This window comes from Sciurus carolinensis, chromosome 11, assembly GCF_902686445.1.
Source record: "Sciurus carolinensis chromosome 11, mSciCar1.2, whole genome shotgun sequence".
In the NCBI taxonomy this organism is placed as follows: Eukaryota; Metazoa; Chordata; class Mammalia; order Rodentia; family Sciuridae; genus Sciurus; species Sciurus carolinensis.
In genome coordinates this window covers 30,247,659-30,271,064 of record NC_062223.1, presented here as the reverse complement: position 1 = coordinate 30,271,064, position 23,406 = coordinate 30,247,659, and the positions used below count along the sequence as shown (strand labels likewise).

Here is a 23,406-nt window from a genome sequence, read left to right as displayed (position 1 = left end):
AATTAATATTGTCAAAATGGCCATACTACCAAAAGTTCTATACAGATTCAATGCAATTCAAATTAAAAATCTCAATGATGTACCTTACAGAAATAGAGCAAGAAATTATGAAATTCATCTGGAAGAATAAAAAACTCAGAATAGCTAAATCAATCCTTGGCAAAAAGAGTGAAGCAGGGGGTATCGTAATACCAGATCTTCAACTCTGCTACAAAGCAATAGTAACAAAAACGGCATGGTATTGGTACCAAAATAGAAAGGTTGATCAATGGTACAGAATAGAGGACACGGACACAAACCCAAATAAATACAATTTTCTCATACTAGACAAAGCGGCCAAAAATATGCAATGGAGAAAAGATAGCCTCTTCAACAAATGGTGCTGGGAAAACTGGAAATCCATATGCAACAGAATGAAACTAAACCCATATCTCTCACCGTGCATGAAACTAAACTCAAAGTGGATTAAGGATCTCGGAATCAACCAGAGACCTTGCATCTTATAGAAGAAAAAGTAGGTCCAAATCTTCAACATGTCGGCTTAGGACCAGACTTCCTCAACAGGACTCCCATAGTACAAGAATTAAAAGCAAGAATTAATAACTGGGATAGATTCAAACTAAAAAGCTTTCTCTCAGCCAAGGAAACTATCAGCAATGCAAAGAAAGAGCCTACAGAGTGGGAGAAAATCTTTGCCAATCATACTTCAGATAGAGCACTAATCTCCAGAATCTATAAAGAACTCAAAAAACTCTACACCTAGAATGCAAATAATCCAATCGATAAATGGGCTAAGGAAATGAATAGACACTTCACAGAAGAAGATGTACAAGCAATCAACAAACATATGGAAAAATGTTCAACATCTCTAGTAATAAGAGAAATGCAAATCAAAACCACCCTAAGATTCCATCTCACCCCAATTAGAATGGCAATTATCAAGAATACAAGCAACAACAGGTGTTGGTGAGGATGTGGGGAGAAAGGTACACTCTTACATTGCTGGTGGGGCTGCAAATTAGTCCAGCCACTCTGGAAAGCAGTGGGGAGATCCCTCAGAAAGCTTGGAATGGAACCACCATTTGACCCAGCTATCCCACTCCTTGGCCTGTACCCAAAGGACTTAAAATCAGCATATTACATAGATACAGCCACATCAATGTTCATAGCTGCTCAGTTCACAATAGCCAGATTGTGGAACGAACCTAGATGTCCTTCAATTGATGAATGGATAAAGAAACTGTGGTATATATATATATATATATATATATATATATATATATATACACACAATGGAATATTAGCCATAAAGAATGATAAAATTATGGCATTTGCAGGCAAATGGATGAAACTGGAGAATATCATGCTAAGTGAGATAAGCCAACCTCAAAAAACCAAAGGATGAATGATATTGCTAATAAGTGGATGATGACACATAATGGGGGGTGGGAGGGGTTAGTGTTAGGGTTAGAATTAGGGTTAGGGAGGGGGGCAAGAATGGAGGAAGGAATGACTGTATAGAGGGAAAAGAGGGGTGGGAGGGGTGGGGGGGAAGGGAAAAAAATAACAGAATGAATCAAACAGCATTACCCTATGTAAATTTATGATTACACAAATGGTATGCCTTTATGCCATGTACAAACAGAGAAACATCATGTATCCCATTTGTTTACAATAATAAAAAAAAGACCCTTGAACTAAACATGAAGTAAAATAAAAACTGAGACCACAAAAAAAAAAGTACTCACTATAGTAAAATTTGAAAATGTATTATATTCTTTGCTATTAGGTCTTTATGGTTACACATAGTAATTGGGTTTATCACAGCATACTCATACACACATGAAAATCTATTTCAATTCACAATCCCTCCTTTTCCCTCCCTCTTGTCCTTCCTGAATTCTCTGCTCTCTCTGGTTCTCTTTTCTCTACTCTGATTTCTTTTTGATCATCTATTAACTTATATTTGATTGGTTCTGTATATTCTCCTATTGTTTCACCCCCTCCTTTCCTTTATTTTCCTCTGGTCTTCTGTATATAAGAGAAAACACTTGACCTTTGAGTTTCTGAGTTTGGTTAATTGCACTTAACATATTATTTTCTACTTTTGTGTGAAAATGTGTTATATTCTTGATGCATGAAAAATAAAGCTCTTACCTTCAGAGAAGGTCTATTCACAATGGCATAAAATTCAGCCTTAACAATTGTGTTCTGGTGTAGGCAGGAGGCACCGTGGTATTCCCAGAGCACCAATATGATCCAGATACTTGATGGAGATGGCAAGTCAGTTGCAGGGGTATCTTAGAAAGCAGGTGCTCTTTAATCACATTACGCACTACCACATTGCCATTACCTACAGTTTGCTTGCCTTCCTGAGATTTTCCACATGCACTCAAACAGAAATAAATAACAAATAAATACACACATGTAAATTTCATAGATACTTAAGAAAGATACACATTACAATGAAGCAACATAAGAAAGGGGGCTTTATATGTTCGTATTTCTTATAGATATAATGCAGTGTTCCATTCTTTTCTATGCTCAGTGACCACTGAGAAGAAAGGATGTTTGCATTCTACTGTATCCATGAAAACATCATCACCACTGTGAACCATGAAGTATTTTCCTGGAATGCAGCAATATCTGTTTTTGTTTGCTTCTCATTTACCTCTCCCAGTATTCCTTACCCACAGAGTAGTGCCCATGTCCATCAGCAACTGCTGAGCATGCTTCTTATTTCCATCTTCTTCTCTTATATTGTAGTGCTCTCAGAGGAGTCTCTAACATTTCTGTCTCCCACAAGTGCCTCCTTTGCATCAGACACTGGCTGTGGCATTGACAAAAGTACTTTCCTGCAACTAGTAAATATGACTAAGTTACTTCCAAGTGCAGTTCTTTCTTGCCCTTTTTTCTTCCCAAGGCAATTTTTAAGTCATTTATTCAAATGAAAATAAAAAATGATTCTCTAATTCTGTCTGAACCAGTATCACTTTGGACTTGCAATTTGAAGCTTTGGTTCTCATCTACATGTTAGAAGAGAAGCTATATTAATCCCAGATTCACCCATTTCCTTAAAGTCATGATCACACAGATTTCTGGCTGTGAAACCTTCCTTTTCCATCCTGGGAGGAGTCTTTATACACAAATGATGCTGAACACAGGAATCTGAGGGAAGGCTGTTATCTAAAGTGTCCCTACCTTCCCAGTTAGGAAACACAATAAGGTATGATAATGAATCAACCTTTAATTTGTCTTAGGTTGTGGTAAAGAAAGGTGGCCTATTTAATTTAAAGGTACTAAAGTGATCTGTAAGTGTCATTATTTAATAGAATAAGAAAAAATAATTGTCTAGGTCCTTGTATTGTTATTAGTACAAATCTCTAATAGAAATCTCAAGGCTTTTTGATGAAATGACTGACTTACGTCTGGGGCACAAATTACATGACCAATTGAGCATTATCAGGTGTCAGAAATTAAGGAATTCTTAAATGTACATATATTAATAAGCATCTATGACAGGGAAATTGGAGTCAGCAGATAGAATTCAACAGACTCAAAGCCATAAATAATTTGGACATCAAAATAAATAACATAATGTTGAAATATAGCTTAAAAGACAAAATAAATATCCATGTGTGCCTAAATATGTAAAACATTGAGTAACTAAATAAAGAAGCATAAAACATCTCCCATGAAAATAATTCCAAATGATTTTACAAATTTTACTACTTGAGGTACTTAATATAAATAGACTTCTACAGCATTAGACTTTTTGTAAGTAGCTAATTTTTCTTGCACAATGTTCTCAAGCTCCATCCATGTGGTATCAAGCATTGGAACATTATTTTAATACTGGGTAATATTCCATGGTTATATTCCATGGTATCACATTTTTTATTCATTCTTTTGTTGTAGATCACTTGAAGTGCTTATGTGCTTTGGCTATTACAAATATGGCTGCTATCTACATGTGTGTACATCCCTTAAAGGCCATGAGTGTGATTATTTTGTGTTTATGCACAAAATGGAATTGGATCACCAAGTAGTTTATTTTTAAAGGAACAATTCTCATAGAAGTCAACCATTTTATAGTGCCACAAACAGGTTACAAGTGTTCTTATTTTTACACATCTTTTCCAATTCTTCCTTTTCTTTCTTTTTTTTTTGTTTTGTTAATAATAGCCACATGTATAGGTTCAAGGTTGTATTTCTCTGTACTTTAAATTTACCTTTCCCTATGCATATTAATGTTGACAACCATTTCTTCTACTTGTTAGCCATTTGTTTATCTTTGAACAAATGTCTATTGAGTACATTTCTTACTTCTAAAAATTGAAGATATATATATATCACTACATTTCAGGATGGAGCAGTGCTATGCAGGCCCAGCATTGTATTTGTGGATAAGATATCTATTTCATGATGGTCAGGTCAGGGTACATGTTCATTTGGTGGTTAATTTGTTTGGGATTTTGAATGTCCCTCAAAGGCCTATGTGTTAAGGGCATGCTCCTCATGGTGATACTGGGATCTTTGAGAAGTGGGGCCCCTAGATTTTTTGTTTGATTGGTGGTAAGCTTCTGAAGAGGACTGTGGGACCTCAAGCTCTTCCTTGGTATTCTTGCTCCTGGATATGATCAACTTAAAGGGTTCTCACTGTTTTTTAAGTCTTAGATGATCCTGGAGAGCACTGGTCAAAATATTGGTGGTTTTCTTAAGACCTTTTACTTTTCTTGTTTTTTATCTCCAAGTCTTATTTGTTGAACACTCAGAAAATCAGTTCCACCAGTCTTGAAATAGCCGTGATGGGTTTTCACTTTAATAGGATTGCATTTATCCTTTCCATTTGTTTGGGATCAGTATTAGTTTTGGAACTCAGTGTTATATCCTATCTTCTCTTTACATAAAAACTTATTGTCTCAAATGAACTAAAAACTAAACTTTTGAAGCCCACTGGTAATGGGAGGGCACTTCTAAGCAAACTTAGAGTCCTTTTACACTTGCAGAGATGTGTATTTCTCACTCTTTCATCCTCTGAATTCCCTCATCCATTTGGTGATGGAAGTCAGAACCTGGATCTTACCGATGATTTGTATCTTTCTCTCTTTTTTTTTTTTAATTTATTTTTATTGTAAACAAATGGGATACATGTTGTTTCTGTTTGTACATGGAGTAAAGCATACCGTTTGCCTATTCATACATTTACATAGAGTAATGTTGTTTGATTCATTCTATTATGTTTTCCTTCCCCCCACCACTCCCACCTCTCTTTTCCCTCTATACAGTATCCTCCTTCCTCCATTCTTGACCCCCTCCCGCTCCCCATTACGTGTCATCATCAGCTTATAAGTGAGATCATTCGTCTTTTCGATTTTTGAGATTGGCTTATCTCACTTAACATGATATTCTCGAATTTCATCCATTTGTCTGCAAATGCTATAATTTTATTATTCTTTATAGCTGAGTAATATTCCATTGTATATATATACCATAGTTTCTTTATCCATTCATCATTTGAAGGGCATCTAGGTTGGTTCCATAGTCTGGCTATTGTGAATTGAGCAGTTATGAACATTGCTGTGACTGTATCTCTGTAGTATGCTGATTTTAAGTCCTTTGGGTATAGGCCAAGGAGTGGGATAGCTGGGTCAAATGGTGGTTCCATTCCAAGTTTTCTAAGGAGTCTCCGCACTGTTTTCCAGAGTGGCTGCACTAATTTGCAGCACCACCAAAAATGTATGAGTGTACCTTTCTCCCCACATCCTAGCCAACACCTATTGTCGCTTGTGTTCTTGATAATCGCCTTTTTATTTGGGGTGAGATGGAATCTTAGTGTAGTTTTGATTTGCATTTCTCTTATTACTAAAGATGGTGAACATTTTTTCATATGTTTGTTCATTGCTTGTAGATCTTCTTCTGTGAAGTGTCTGTTCATATCCTTAGCCCATTTGTTGATTGGGTTATTTGCATTCTAGGTGTAGAGTTTTTTGTGTTCTTTATAAATTTGGAAATTAGTGCTTTATCTGAAGTATGAATGGCAAAGATATTCTCCCACTCTGTAGGCTCTCTCTTCGCATTACTGATACTTTCCATTGCTGAGAGAAAGCTATTTAGTTTGACTCTATCCCAGTTATTAATTCTTGTTTTTATTTCTTGTGCTATGGGAGTCCTGTTAAGGAAGCCTGATCCTAAGCCAACAAGGTGAAGATTTGGACCTTCTTTTTCTTCTATAAGATGCATGGTCTCTGGTCTGATTTTAAGGTCCTTGATCCATTGTGAGTTGATTTTTATGCAGGGTAAGAGATAGGGGTTTAGTTTCATTTTGTTGCATATGGATTTCCAGTTTTCCCAGCACCATTTGTTGAAGAGGCTATCTTTTCTCCATTGCACATTTTTGGCACCTTTGTCTAGTATGAGAAAATTGTACTTATTTGGGTTTGTGTCCATGTCCTATATTCTGTACCATTGATCTACCTGTCTATTTTGGTGCCAAAAACACGCCGTTTTTGTTACTATTGCTTTGTAGTATATTTGAAGTTCTGGTATTGCGATATTCCCTGTTTCAGTCTTCCTGCTAAGGATTGCTTTAGCTATTCTGGGTTTCTTATTCTTCCAGATGAATTTCATGTTTGCTTGCTCTATTTCTGTAAGGTACATTATTGGGATTTTAATTGGAATTGCTTTGAATCTGTATAGCACTTTTGTAGTATGGCCATTTTGACAATATTAATTCTGCATATCCAAAAACATGGGAGATCTTTCAATCTTCTAAGGTCTTCCTTATTTTCTTTCTTCAATGTTTCATAGTTTTCATTGTAGAGATCTTTTACCTCTTTGGTTAGATTGATGCCCAAGTATTTTATTTTTTTTGAGACTATTGCAAATGGAGTTGTTTTCCTCATTTCCCTTTCAGCTATTTCGTGGCTTGCATATAAAAATGCTTTAGATTTATGCGTGCTGATTTTATAGCCTGCTATTTGCTGAATTCATTGATGAGGTCTAGAAGTTTTCTGGAGGAGGTTTTTGGATCCTCTAAATATAGAATCATGTCATCTGCAAATAGTGACAGCTTAAGTTCCTCTTTTCCTATTCATAACACTTTAATTTCTTTAGTCTGCCTAATTGCTCTGGCTAGAGCTTCGAGGACAATGTTGAATAGAAGTGGTGAAAGAGGACATCCCTGTCTTGTTCCTGTTTTTCAAGGGAATGGTTTCAGTTTTTCTCCATTAAGAATGATGTTGGCCATGGGCTTAGCATAAATAACCTTTACAATGTTCAGGTATGTTCCTACTATCCCTATTTTTTCTAGTGTTTTGAGCATGAAGGGGTGTTGTATTTTGTCAAACACTTATTCTGTGTCAATTGAAATAACCATATGATTCTTATCCTTAAGTCTATTGACGTGATGGATTACATTTATTGATTTACGAATGTTGAACCATCCTTATATTCCAGGAATGAATCCCACTTGATCGTGCACTATTTTCTTAATATGTTTTTGGATACGGTTTGCCAATATTTTGTTAAGGATCTTTGCATCTATATTCATCAAGGATATTGGTCTAAAATTTTCTTTCCTTGATGTGTCTTTTCCTGGTTTGGGTATGAGGGTGATATTAGCTTCATAGAATGAGTTCTGTAGGGTACCCTCCTTTTTTATTTCCTGGAATACTTTGAGAAGTATTGGAATGAGTTCTTCTTTGAAGGTCTTGTAGAACTTGGTTGAGAAGTTTCCATGTGCTGCTGAGAAGAAAGTGTATCTGCTCTTTGATAGATGGAATATTCTATGTATGTCTATTAAGTCTAGGTTATTGATTGTGTTATTGAGTTCTATGGTTTCTTTGATTGGATTTTGTTTGGAAGATCTATCTAGTGGTGACAGCAGTGCGTTAAACTCACCCAGAATTATTGTGTTGTGGTCTATGTGATTCTTGAAATTGAGAAGGATTTGTTTGATGTACAAGGATGCACCATTGTTTGGGGGCATAAATATTTACTATTCTTATGTTTTCCTGATTTATGGTTCCCTTAAGCAGTATGAAATGTCCTTCTTTATCCCTTCTGACTAACTTTGGTTTGAAGTCCACTTTATCTGATACAAGGATAGAAACCCCCTCTTTTTTCTGAGTCCATGTGCGTGGTAGGTTTTTTCCCATCCTTCACCTTTAGTCTGTGGATGTCTTTTTCTATGAGATGAGTCTCTTGCAGGCAGCATATTGTTGGGTCTTTCTTTTTAATCCATTCTGCCAGTCTATGTCTTTTGATTGATGAGTTTAGGCCATCAACGGTCAGGGTTATTATTGAGAAATGATTTGTATTTGCAGTCATTTGGCTTATTTTTGGTTTTTAATTTGGTTTGGTTTCTCCTTTGAGTGGTTTTTCTCTAAGGTAGTTCCTCCCTTTGCTGACCTACATTGTTGTTTATCTTTTCCTCCTCATGGAATATTTTTTTGACAACATTCTGTAGCGCAGGCTTTCTATTTGTAAATTCTTTTAACTTTTGTTGATCATGGAAAGATTTTATTTCCTCTTCAAATCTGAAGGTTAGTTTTGCTAGGTATAGGATTCTTGGTTGGCAACCATGTTCTTTCAGAGCTTGAAATATGTTGTTCCATGCCCTTCTAGCTTTTAGAATCTGGATTGAGAAGTCTGCTGCTATCCATATTGGTTTCCCTCTGTATTTAATCTGATGCGTTTCTCTCATGGCATTCATAATCCTATCTTGATTTTGAATGTTCAGCATTTTCATTATAATCTGCCTTGGTGTGGATCTGTTGTGATTTTGTGCATTTGGTGTTCTGTAAGCCTCTTGTATTTGATTTTCCATTTCATTCTTCAGGTTTGAGAAATTTTCTGATATTATTTCACTGAATAGGTTGTTCATTCCTTTGGTTTGTATCTCTATGCCTTCCTCAATCCCAATAATTCTTAAATTTGGACTTTTCGTGATGTCCCATAGTTCTTGGAGATTCTATTCCTGATTTCTTACCATCTTCTCTGTTTGGGCAACTTTATTTTCAAGATTAAATATTTTGTCTTCATTGTCTGAGGTTCTGTCTTCCAAGTGGTCTAGTCTTTGGTGACACTTTCCACTGAGTTTTTTATTTGGTTTATAGTTTCCTTCATTTCAAGGATTGCCGTGTGGGTTTATTTGAGAATCTCTATCTCTTTTTTGAAATGATCTTTGGTTCCTGCAGTTGCTTTTTCAACTGCTTATTGGTATTATCAATCATTGCCTCATTGCCTGCATTTGCTCTCTTAACTCATATTTGCTTCACAAATCATCTTAATCATGTATAATCTGAAATTCTTTTCTGACATTTCTTCTACCATACTGTCATTGGATTCTATTAAAATAGAATCTACATTTGTTTGGATCATTTTCTTCCCTTGTTTTTTCATGTTGTTCATGTATCTTCCCCTCCAGCAGTGCAGATCTGGTATATTGCAGATTTCCCCCTATAGTCTTATAGTCGCCCTATAGGTTTCCAAAACCCTTCCTGTAAGGGGAGATCAATATTAGCAGTGCCCAAATCAGACACTATTTAATCCTAGACCAAATAGCCCCTATGGGGACAATAACAAAATTGTCATAATAAACAAAATGAGTTCAAATATGATCTTTGGTAAAACAAACAGGTTTGCAATAAGGTCTGCAGTTTGTAATGGAGGACAAAGAGGATGCAGAGGGATGTAGAATGTGGCTGTTAATGGGATAAGAAAAGGATATACCGAAGTTCTAGAAAATAGAAAGGGTGAGAATGTAATCAAAAGAAATTGGATGTTAGCATGCAAAAAAGGGAGAAAGAGACTCTGAGGGAACAGGTAAACAAAAGGAAAAGAAAACAAGAAAAGTAAAGAAATAAAAACAAATTTTTTTTAAAAAGGAGAAAAAAGAAAATCTACAGTATAACAATCATATACTAATGAAACCTCCCAGTGTTCAGTAGCCTGATGTATGAGAGGTACCTGACAATGAGCTTCAAGCCTCCAGCAGGCCTCTCAGCATGGGATTTGCCCCACTCAAAGATTGGAGCTATGACTTCCCGGATTATCCAGGATGGCCGCTCTGGCTTTGAAATGTGTTGGCAAATAGGGAGCTGCAGCTCAGGGGTGGACGTGGTCAGCTGGAGGTCCTGCAGATGGGATGCAGTTGGTCTGGCATGGTCCTGGAGTTCCAGTGTGTTTGGTTGTGGTTGTCAGATCCTGGAGGACAGGTGCAATCAGTGGGTCTGGGGTCCCGGTGATAGGGCACAGTCAGTTCTGGCGGCAAGGAGCAGTCAGTGGATGTGAGGGCCCCAGAAGCATGGATTGATCAGTCAGGCTGAGGGATCCTGGAGATTGGGCTCAGTCAGTCCAACCAGGCTTCCTATGGGTCCTGGCTGCTGTCTCAAAATGGCGGCAGCCACATGTAATCAAACCTGCAGTTACTGTAACAGTGAACTTCCAGGCAGCAGCAGGCAGCTGGCACTCCACTGGTGGTCAGCAAGCAGTTTGCCAACTGTTGTCCAATGATCGGGAGGTGAACCTCGAGCAATGGGTGATGGAAAGGAGTAAGGCAGGCGATGGACAGGCGAGAGGCAGGTAAAAGGCAGATGATAGACTACTGATAGTGAGCAATCTGCTCTCAAAAAAGGTGTCGATATGCTGGCAGACTGCAGGCCGTCATAGCAGACAAATGGGTAAACACCAGGGGATGGATAAGCATCAAAACTGCCTCAAGGAGAAACAGATACCCTCTGCTTGAAACCGGCATTACGGAGCGACAAGGAATGCAGCCTCCCTCTAGTCCACCATCTTGGATCTCCGATTCTTATCTTTCTAATCTTCCTCATATATCAGTTCTGTTGTCTACAACTTTTTTTTTTTTTTTTAATATTTGGGTAACAATTCCTCTCTCTCATGTCAATGTGTGTTCTATAGATACTGAAAGTGAGTTGAAGATTTTTACTAAGTGACATATGGAAGTCAGAAAAGCCAATATGGGTGAAGAAAGCCTGGGGTCTCAAGTGAAGTCTGGCTTTAGCTTTGGCCTCAGCAGTCAGAGTACTCCCTGTACTGCATAATGTGGTCTGCTTGGAGGCCAGGGGCAGAGCCTTTTTGTACTCTCGTGATTGTCTTTTGCTTTTCCCTTTGTTCATGAAACAAGAATCTAAATACATTGCTTGCTAGATTAAAAATTCCTTCAAAGTTTGACCCATGATCCTTACCATTATGCTTTAACAGTATTATGAGACCTTTCCTGATCTTGCTCTTTGCTGTCTCTTGAGTCTCAGGAGTTACAATATAGCTTTATTCTAGGTAAGTATGCAGTATTGATGACTGGCACCTGTAGAGTTTTGGTGAAAATAGTGTTGAATGAATAAATCATTTAATAATGACTATGTTGAATTGAAGTTTTTCTTAACCTTTGTATCTACTACCTGTCCTAGGAATGATTTATCCTCATATTGCCTGTTTACCCTACTGATCTCACCCTATCCCTTGGGTGATTTTTCAATGTTTTCCGTTCTAGGAATCTTTCTTGACCCATGTCCCAGATTCCTCTTCTGTGGTTTTATAACACCCTTTCTACCTTACCCTTTTCAATTCTTGGCAGTGATTTTTCTACATCTTTCTGGGAGTCTCTCAATAGATTTTAAATTTATAAAGGAAGAAGTTATTTACACTTAAAGTCACATCAGAAATATACTCAAATATATTTCTTGGGCACAAAAATTTATTAATGAGTGAAAGAAGAATTTCCTGAAAAGTATTTAATCCTGCAATTGCTTTGTGTGTAGAAAGATCTACACATTATGAAAAACAACTTTTAATAATGAAATGTAGCCATGAAATAACAGAAAAATGATAAACAGCCCACATTTGTAGAATGATGTCTTCCTGAAGGAATATAAATATAAACATTTTTTCATATATTGTTAAACTGAATTCCATATTCTATCCCATTCCCCAGTTTGAGAATTAAACACATTTTTGTTTCATTTAAAGGGCAATCAAGAATTCTCTACAGAATTCTCATCTGAAGGAAATAAATGTAGAAAAAATTCCTGTAATCCTTTGTAATCTTTTGTAGTGTACATTTTATTGTATTCACTTTTTTATTTATAATTTTATTTATTTATTTAATATGTAATCAGGTATCAAGTATTTTACTACTTGTAGAAAATATTGGTAGCTAGCAGGCAAGTAATTTATGGACTATATCTGCACTTTTAGTAAATAGGAATTACAGAGAGATATCCAGGCACTCTTTTATTTAAGTCATCCTCTTTCTAATGGGTTATCAGCAGACAGTGACATGAGCAATACTCTAGTTCTAAAGACTCAAAGGAAACTTAGATACAGGGGTGAATCTCTTACCACTTGTAGGGTAAATAAATGGCCTATTGTCTTTTTCCCAAAGTACTTAGATAGTATAATATTACTAGAAATATATGAGCATTTCTTTTGATAAATAAAAGAGTATCAAATAACAATTAAATAGGTTGATTTTTAGTTATAGTCAGAGTATTGTAATATGGTAAGTACAGTCCTTTTCTCAGAAAATGTAACCAGTAAAGTTATATGAAAAGTTTCTCATCATTACTGGCAGTGAATGATAGAAGCTAAAAATATGGTCCTGAAAATCAGAAATACGGTTACTGAATCATCAGTATATCTGTCCTGATAACTCTCCATTTCTGTAAGGTAAAAGAGGGTAATAGCAGTGTTTACCTGATTTAGTGTTATAGGCATTATCGATCAATATCAATATTTTTTGATATCATTACTTTTTATTAGAAGGAAAATTTCTAAATCCATATAAATAGAAAAAGACAGAAAAAATGACCAGTTGGGTGGAAATTTGCAATATGAGTAGATTATTCAGGCTTCAGTTTTCTCCATTGTTTGAACCTATTCCTACTTCTTTCAATGCAGATTTTGAGAATAACAGTCTTTTCTCATGCTCTTCCAATCATATTTTGCTGAGATATTACAAAATGTTCATTCATCCTTTCCTCTTTTGAATCAATGTTGGAATTTAAGCACATTCATTTATCAAATAATTTTCCTGCTAAACAATTTTCTAATGGCAGTTTTCATCTGAGCATTTCTCAAAGTGTAGATCACAGGATTTAACATGAGATTTATCATGGTATAGAATACAGCAACTGCTTTATCAATAGATAAATTTACTGGAGGTCTCGTGTACACAAATATGCAGGGAACAAAGAACAGGCAACCTCTGTGATGTGGGAGACACAGGTGGACAGGGCCTTGCACCTGCACTCCAGGCTATGGGTCTTCAGGGAGTGCAAGATGACCACATAGGAGACAAGCAGGAGGAGAAAGTTTAACAGGCAGATGAACCCACTGTTGGGAGCAACAAAGAGCCCCAGAATGTGGGTGTCAGTGAAGGCCAGATTGAGCAAAGGGCTCAGGTCACACATAAAGTGATAGATGACATTAGGGCCACAGAAGGGTAGTGGGAAGATGAGGAGGAGCTGGATGGTTGCATGGAGAAAGCCTCTCATCCAGGACACTCCCACTAGCAGCATGCACACTCTCCAGTTCATGATGGTTGCATAGTGCAAAGGTTTGCAGATGGCCACATATCGGTCATAGGCCATCACTGTAAGCAGGATGACCTCTACACCTCCAAAGAAATGTTCCCCAAAACTTGGGCCATACATGCATTGAAAATGATGGTCTTCTTTTCCTGAAGTGAATCTCTAATCAGTTTAGGATTATTGACAGAGGCATAGCAGGCATCAATAAAGGAGAGATAGACCAGGAAAAAATACATGGCAGATCCCAACAATGAGCTGGCAGTGATGGTTATCAAGATGAGCAAATTTCCTACCACAGAGATGATGTAGATGAACAAAAACACAGCAAATACAATCTTCTGCATCTTTGGGTTTTCTGTAAGTCCCAGAAGAACAAACTCTGTCACATTGTTTGTAGACTCCATGTACTTCATGTCGAGACTTATTACATTACCTGAAAAAGTTGATAGAACCTAGGATTTATTCAAATTTTCCATCCTAATAAATATTAAATACCCAGAAACCCCTGACTTGTGAAATATTATGACATTTGTTTATTTTTGTGGTTGCATTTCTTTATTTTTGAGATGTAACAAAGGGTTCTGAATTCTTGAAGATTACTTAAATGGCAACATGAATGAATATTATAAAAATAGTATATAGAGAAGGAATCTGTAAACTGACTGATAGGTTTCTGAGTACACTTACATATCTGGGATGACTTTGAGTCTGAATCGAAATAATGGACTTTATGCCAGTAACAGCTTGGACCAAAATAAAGGCAAAAGATGAATGTACTAAATATCCATATATAGGCAAAAAAAATTAATATTTATTATTAAGAAATGGAGAATGACAAAAGAAAACTGGCAATGAGTGAAAGGATACTAAGGAATATGAATAAGGGGAATATTTGCTCATCTAGGGCTTCATGTGTCCTGGATGAAGCTGAGGAAATACAGTAGAGTGGAAGCCAGAGGCAGGAGCTCCAGGTATCAGAGTATTAAAATACTTGACATAAATAATGATGGAAATATGATAAAACACAAAAGAGATACTATAAAATGCACTTACTAAATTCAAGAACTTAATAATTGTTGATGTTGAAATATTTTAATGTGAATTCTGTGTATTCCAAAGTGCCAAGTAGTATACACACAATTCTTTTTATTGGTTAGAATGACCTTTGTGGTCAGCATTATTTTGTACATTTAACAGTTAATGAAATGACGTCAGAGACTAATGTTTCTGTTCTAAAAACAATAATAATATTATCTATTTTTTCTGAATATTTCATGTGTTTTAAGATATTTTGCAGATTCTTGTTGCAGATTCTCTTACTTGGGGTGCATTTTCTGACATTTCACACATTTATATTATCATCTATAAACTGAGAATAACAATACCATCTCATCATCTGGTAAGAGAATTGATTGTTATATGAATATATCCACCACAGTTCCGGATATACATAAAGGAAATTTCATCAAATTTTTTTTTTAATTTTAAACTATTTTTTTTATTATTGTATACAAATGGGATACATGTTGTTTCTCTATTTGTACATGGAGTCAAGGCATACCATTTGTGTAATCATAAATTTACATAGGGCAACGATGTTGATTCATTATTTATTTTCCCTTCCCCCCACCCCTCCCACCCCTCTTTTCCCTCTATACAGTCCTTCTTTGCTTCACTCTTACCACCCTCCTTATCCCTAACCCTAATGCTAACCCCTCCCACCCCCCATTATATGTCCTTATCTGCTTATCAGCGAGATCATTCCTCCTTTAGGTTTTTGAGATTGGCTTATCTCACTTAGCATGATATTCTCCAATTTCATCCATTTGCCTGTAAATGCCGTAATTTTATCATTCTTCATTGCAGAGTAATATTCTATCGTGTATATATATATGCCACAGTTTCTTTATCCATTCATCAACTGAAGGGCATCTAGGTTGGTTCCACAATCTGACTATGGTGAAATGAGCAGCAATGAACATTGATGTGGCTGTATCTCTGTAGTATGCTGATTTTAAGTCCTTTGGGTATAGGCCAAGGAGTGGAATAGCTGGGTCAAATGGTGGTTCCATTCCAACCTTTCTGAGGAATCTCCATACTGCTTTCCAGAGTGGCTGCACTAATTTGCAACACCACCAGCAATGTATGAGTGTACCTTTTTCCCCACATCCTCACCAACACTTATTGTTGCTTGTGTTCTTGATAATCACCATTCTAATAGGGGTGAGATGAAATCTTAGGGTAGTTTTGATTTCCATTTCTCTTATTACTAGAGACATTGAGCATTTTTTCATATATCTGTTGATTGCTTGTACATCATCTTCTGTGAAGTGTCTGTTCATTTCCTTAGCCCATTTGTTGATTGGATTATTTGTATTCTTGGTGTAGAGTTTTTTGAGTTCTTTATACATTCTGGAAATTAGCGCTCTATCTGAAGTATGAGTGGTAAAGATATTCTCCCACTCTGTAGGCTCTCTTGTCACATTTCTGATAGTTTCCTTTGCTGAGAGAAAGCTATTTAGTTTGAATCTATCCCAGTTGTTGATTCTTGTTTTTATTTCTTGTGCTATGGGAGTCCTGTTAAGGAAGTCTGATCCTAAGCCAACAAGTTGAAGGTTTGGACCTTCTTTTTCTTCTATAAGATGCAGGGTCTCTGGTCTGATTCCGAGGTCCTTGATCCATTTTGAGTTGAGTTTTGTGTAGGGTGAGAGATAGGGGTTTAATTTCATTCTGTTGCATATGATTTTCCAGATTTCCCAGCACCATTTGTTGAAGAGGCTATCTTTTCTCCATTGCATATTGTTGGACCCTTTGTCTAGTATGAGAAAATTGTATTTATTTGGGTTTGTGTCCATGTCCTCTATTCTGTACCATTGACCTACCTGTCTATTTTGGTACCAATACCATGCTGTTTTTGTTACTATTGCTTTGTAGTAGAGTTGAAGATCTGGTATTGCGATAACACCTGCTTTGCTCTTTGTACTGAGGATTACTTTAGTTATTTTGAGTTTTTTATTCTTCCAGATGAATTTCATAATTGCTTGCTCTATTTCTGCAAGGTACATCGTTGGGATTTTAGTTGGAATTGCATTGAATCTGTATAGCACTTTAGGTAGTATAGCCATTTTGACAATATTAATTCTGCCTATCCAAGAACATGGGAGATCTTTCCATCTTCTAAGGTTTTCTTTAATTTCTTTCTTTAGTATTCTGTAGTTATCTTTGTAGAGGTCTTTCACCTCTTTTGTGAGATTGATTCCCAGGTATTTTATTTTTTTCGATGCTATGGTGAATGGTGTAGTTTTCCTAATTTCTCTTTCTGAAGATTCATCACTTATGTATAAAAATACATTGGATTTATGGGCATTGATCTTTTAACCTGCTACTTTACTGAATTCACTTATGAGTTCTAAAAGTTTTCTGGTGGAATTTCCAGGTTCCTCTAAATATATAATCATGTCATCAGCAAACATAGTTTGAGTTCTTCTTTTCCAATTTGTATCCCTTTAATTTCTTTGGTTTGTCTAATTGCTCTGGCTAGAGTCTCAAGGACGATGTTGAATAGAAGTGGTAAAGAGGGCATCCCTGCCTTGTTCCAGTTTTTAGGGGGAACACTTTCAGTTTTTCACCATTTAGAATGACATTGGCCATGGGCTTAGCGTACATGGCCTTTGTAATGTTAAGGAATGTTCCCACAACCCGAATTTTTTCTAGTGTTTTGAGCATGAAGGGATGCTGTATTTTATCAAATGCTTTTTCTGCATCTATTGAAACAATCATGTGATTCTTGACTTTAAGTCTATTGATATGGTGAATGACATTTATTGATTTCTGGATGTTGAACCAACCTTTCATTCCTGGGATAAAACCCACTTGAACGTGGTGCACTATCTTTTTAATATATGTTTGTATGCGATTTGCTAAAGTTTTGTTGAGAATTTTTGTGTCAATGTTCATTAAGGATATTGGTCTGAAATTTTCTTTCCTCGATGTTTCTCTCTCTGGTTTAGGTATCAGGGTGATATTGGCTTCATAGAATGAGTTTGGGAGGGTTCCCGCTTCTTCTATTTCATGGAATACTTTGAGGAGTATTGCAATAAGCGCTTCTTTAAAGGTTTTGTAGAACTCGGCTTAGAACCCATCTGGTCCAAGACTTTTCTTTGTTGATAGGTTTTTGATGACCTCTTCTATTTCATTGCCTGGAATTGATTTATTTACATTGCGTATGTCCTCCTCGTTCAGTTCAGGTAATTTATATGTCTCTAGAAACTTGTTGATGTCTTCGAGATTTTCTGTTTTGTTGAAGTATAGATTTTCAAAATAGCTTCTAATTATGTTTTGTATTTCACTGGTGTCTGTTGTGATATTTCCTTGTTCATTCCGAATTTTAGTAATTTGAGTTTTCTCCCACTTTCTCTTTGTTAGTGTGGATAAGGGTTTATCAATTTTGCTTATTTTTTCAAAGAACTAACTCTTTATTTTGCTAATTTTTCTGATTGTTTCTTTTGTTTCAATTTCGTTGATTTCGGCTCTGATTTTAACTATTTCTTGTCTTCTACTACTTTTGGTATTGGTCTGCTCTTCTTTTTCTAGGGCTTTGAGCTGTAGTGTTAAGTTGTTTATTTGTTGATTTCTACTTCTTTTGTTGAATGCACCCCATGAAATAAATCTTCCTCTAAGTACTGCTTTCATAGTGTCCCAGAGATTTTGATATGATGTGTCTTTGTTCTCGTTTATTTCTAAGATTTTTTTATTTCCCTCCTGATGTCTTCTGTTATCCATTCATCATATAGTAGTGTATTATTTAATCTCCAGGTATTGGAGAAGTTTCTTTTTTTTATTCTGTCATTTATTTCTAATTTCAATCCATTATGATCTGATAGAGTACAAGGTAGTATCTCTATCTTCTTGTATTTGCTAACAGTAGCTTTGTGGCATAAAATATGGTCTATTTTAGAGAAGGATCCATGTGCTGCTGAGAAGAAAGTGTATTCATTCTTTTTTGGATGGTATATTCTATATATGCTGGTTAAGTCTAAATTTTTGATTGTGTTATTGAGATCTATGGTTTCTTTATTAATTTTTGTTTGGAAGATCTATCCAGTGGTGAGAGAGGTGTGTTAAAATCGCCTATTATAATTGTGTTGTGGTCTATTTGATTTCTGCAATTGAGAAGGATTTGTTTGATGTACATGGATGAGGCAATGTTCAGGCCATAGATATTTATGATTGTTATGTCTTGCTGATTTATGCTTCCCTTAAGCAGCATGTCATGTCCTTCTTTATCCCTTCTGACTAGTTTTGATTTGAAGTTCACATTATCTGAAATGAGGATGGATACTCCAGCTTTTTTGCTCTGTCCGTGTGCTGGTATGTTTTTTCCCATCCTTTCACCTTTAGTCTATGGGTATCTCTTTCTATGAGATGAGTCTCTTGCAGGCAGCATATTGTTGGATTTTTCTTTTTAATCCAATCTGCCAGTCTATGTCTTTTGATTGATGAATCCAGGCTATTAACATTCAGGGTTATTATTGTGATATGATTGGTATTCCCAGTCATTTGACTCATTTTTGTTTTTTTGACATGATTTGGTTTCTTCTTTATTTGGTTATTCCTTTAGGCTAGTTCCTCCCGTTGCTGATTTGCATCGTTGTTTTTCATCTCTTCCTCATGGAATATTTTGCTGAGAATGTTCTGTAATGCCTGCTTTCTTTTTGTAAATTCCTTTAGCTTTTGTTTATCAGGGAAGGATCTTATTTCATCGTCAAATTTGAAGGTAAGTTTTGCTGGGTATAAGATTCTTGGTTGGCATCCATTTTCTTTCAGGGCTTGGTAAATGTTGTTCCAAGCCCTTCTAGCTTTTAGGGTCTGGATTGAAAAATCTGCTGTTATTCTTATTGGTTTCCCTCTGAATGTAATTTGATTCTTTTCTCTCGTGGCCTTTAAAATTCTGTCTTTATTTTGTATGTTAGGTATTTTCATAATAAAGTGCCTTGGTGTGGGTCTGTTGTAATTTTGTATATTTGGAGTCCTATAAGTCTCTTGTACTGGGTTTTCCATTTCATTCTTCAGATTTGGGAAATTTTCTGATATTTTTTCATTGAATAGATTGTTCATTCCTTTGGTTTGTTTCTCTAAGCCTTCCTCTATCCCAATAATTCTTAAATTTGGCCTTTTCATGATGATATTCCATAATTCTTGTAGATTCTGTTCATGATTTCTTACCATCTTTTCTGTTTGGTCAACATTGTTTTCAAGATTAAATATTTTTTCTTCATTGTCTGACGTTCTGTCTTCCAGGTGTTCTATCCTATTGGTTATACTTTCTATGGTGTTTTTTACTTGGTTTATTATTTCCTTCATTTCAAGAATTTCAGTTTTTTTTTTTCAGTATCTCTAACTCTTTATTGAAATGATCTCTTGCTTCCATATTTGGTCTTTTAACTGTTGATTGGTGTGATCATTTAATGCCTGCGTTTGCTCTTTCATCTCCTCCTTCAATGCCTGCATTTGCTCTTTCATCTCCTCATTTGCTCCCTGATTGTTTTAATTATGTACATTCTGAACTCCCTCTCTGACATTTCTTCTGCTGTGCTGTCATTGGGTTTTATTGATATAGTATCTAGGTTTGTTTGGGACATTTTCTTCCCTTGTTTTCTCATATTGGTCAGATGTCAGTGGGACCCTGAGATATTGCAGATTTCCTCTATTGGCTTATAGTGTCCCTGTAGATTTCAGTGTATCACCTTCCAGGGTTCAGTAGCCTGAAGTCTTGGAGGAACTTGATAATGTAGTACTTCCGAAGAAAGCTGCCCCTAGCCCCCTACTGGTTCCAGGGCTTGGAGCTGGCTCTGTGCAGAAAGGCTCTCACTGGGGGGCCTGCTCTGTGCAGGTGGCTGTGTGGGAGGAGCCCACCTCCAGAGTGTGCAAGGCTACCTGGGGAAGACTCTAGCTGCCCTGCCCTGCTCTGATAAGCCATCCCTATCTGTGCCTGCCGCCCAGGCCGAGCGTAATCAAGTGGGGGAGACTCACCCCATGACTCTATTTTAGTCCAAGTCTCTCAATGCCTCTCCTTCTTGAACCCTGGGTTGTGGAGCGACTGGAGATGCAGTCACCTTCTACTCCACCACCTTGGATTGTCCCGTGGAAAGTGCCTGTGGCTGGAGGGAACAGGGCCACATGGAGAAGTCTCTGGTTGCCCTGCCCTGATCCCTGAGGCTGCTTGCAGATCAAAGCTCTCCGTTGGCTCGGGGACTTGTGGCTGGCTCTGTGTAGAAAGCCTCTCACTGGGCGGTCTGCTCCAAGAAGCTAGCCTTGAAAGGCGCCTCCCGCCGCAGGGTGCCAGGCTGCTTGGAGAGGTAGCTGGCTGCCCTGTCCTGGTCCCTGAAGCCACTTGTGGGTTAGTGCATGCCACGCTGGCTCTGGGACTTGGAGCTGGTTTTGATCAGAAAGGCTCTCATTCTCATCAACTTTTATAAATGTGCATGCATTCAGCAGAGAAGTAGACCTGACAGTTTGAGAAATGACACAGAGAAATTTTGGCCCTAATTTATGTTTATTAATATTAATATTTAGGTCATTTCTATATGAGAGTTGCATTAATATTGTTTCCATCTTCAAGATAATTTAGGTTATTCATTGATATGTGTCTTCACTAAATAATGGTTCCTAGTGCTAGGCAGCTGGGTTTTAGAAAGTGCTTCATTTCTATCAGTCTCAAATTGTTCAATGTTCAATTAGACTAATAATGTATTACAAATGCACTTTGAAAATTTGGGATAAGGATGAGATTTTCTATGACTGTATTTTACAAATATAGGAAAGTAATGTTAACTGTATATGAAAAATAACAATATTTAATAAGTATCGCAAGTGTTGAAAACCTACATTTGCAGTTCTAGAAGATTTTTGTGGCATTTTGGTGTGTTCAGGCAAAAATCTATCTTCAAATGAGTTTCTCTTGCAAAAAGCATATTTTTATGTCAAAGATAAAATGGAATTGAGAAAAAAATGCTCAGATAATATAATACCAAATCAATCATTTTTAAGGATGTGTCTTTGTGAGTTTAAAACTTTCAGTCTCACATAAGCCCAATGTGACTTCACAGAAATCCTGAGGTTTGAATTTAAAATGGATTCACTTGATTCACCATGTTGAAATGATCTTCAGTGCCTGGTTCTGGTCCATCAGGGCAGATGTAGGAAGTGCAGAGGAAAAGCATTTCAGTGGATTTCTGCACACATGAGGAATCTTTCTCTGGAAACATCAACTACAACCAGTAATATTTTCATCTCACCCTATCAAGATATTGAAAGACTTCCCATAATATCTCAGGTATCTTGCTTATAACTGTGCATCCTCTCCCAGGAATTTGTTATCCACTTGTTGGAAAGGTTTTGTTTTAGAAGTGGATGTTTTGGTATTATGTTTGAAAATCACCCACGCTTGAATATAGATCTTATTCCCTGCACTTAGAACATAAACAAGTGGGAGTTGCCTCTCCCTGTCTGAACATGGGTTGCTAGCTAAATGCCATGTAAAGAGCATGGTGGCCTAAGTCCAGCCTGGGGGCCAGTAGTGCAGTCTCCCTGATGATGCCTGTCACTGAGGGACTTCTTTCTTTTTACCATTTTTAAACCTTTCTGAAAATCCATCTTGATTGCTTGAGAGCCGAAGCAGTGAAGACATAGCTTTAATGAGAGATGTTTCAAGTCTATAACTCCAAAACTGCTTTTCCTAATTTTCATAGTGTTTTGGAAGTTGCCAGAACCCCAGAAGGCTCCAAGTTAGTTATCCATGGTCTCATGGTCTGGTCAGTGTGGAATAATAAGCAACATGACAAATTTGGAAAGATATTTGAAACACAGAAAGAGAATTTCAATCTCTTCATATTTTGTCACTTAGCATAGTTTATTATTTTCCATTCTGTCATTCTGTGAAGTACATAGTTATAAATTGTTTAGACTTTGAATTAAAATTTCCAGATGGCTAACTGCAGGTATTTTTTTCATATTCTCATTTTTCATTGATAATAATATTTTGTGAAAATTCTATTGATATATTTGCATAATTTAAAAGTATTTGTTCTTGATTTCTGCCTATTTAGTTAAGAGTACTTTGCATATCACAGATACAGGTCTTTGTCATGTGTATAATGTTTAAACACATACACACTCAATTTACTAAAAGCCTGAGAATCCTGTTATCATTTCTCAAATAACCCTTGTTTGAGGTGTAATTAACATGCAGAAAAATATACACATATAAAATATAAAACTTGCTCTTTGGGGGCTGGGGATATATTTCAGTTGGTAGAGTGCTTGCCTTGCAAGCACAAGGCCCTGGGTTCAAATCCCCAGCACCGCAAAAAAAAAACAAACAAACAAACAAAAAAACAAAACAAAACAACAACAAAAAAAAAACTTGCTGTTCGGAGATGGATATAAATATATGAACCTGTCCCTACAATCTAAATCATAAAATCATCCAGTCATCTTTTTCATTCTCCTCAGAAGGGTCCCTCACCTCTTGTTTATTATTATTGCTCTGATAAGAAAACCCAACATATGATCTGTTATCCTAGCAAAATTTTAAGTATGGAAGAAAGTACACATAAGCATAAACATATGTATAGACCTCTAGAACTTGTTCGTGTCATGCAGCTAAACTTTTGTATTATTTGAGTTTTTTATTTTGTTTATTGTTTCCTTTATTTCAAGGATTTCTTTTTTTTCAGAATCTCTATCACTTCATTGAAATGATCTTTTGTTTACTGCAGTTGCTCTTTTGATTGTTTATTTTATTGCCTGCATTTGCTCCCTTATCATCCTTTGCTTCACAAATCATTTT

The 23,406-nt window shown here is 36.4% G+C and overlaps 1 pseudogene; it reads right to left on the bottom strand.

Annotated features, from left to right (window-relative positions):
• Positions 1-13,044: 13,044 nt before the first annotated feature.
• Positions 13,045-13,960, bottom strand: LOC124959406 (olfactory receptor 4C46-like; annotated as a pseudogene).
• Positions 13,961-23,406: the final 9,446 nt, after the last annotated feature.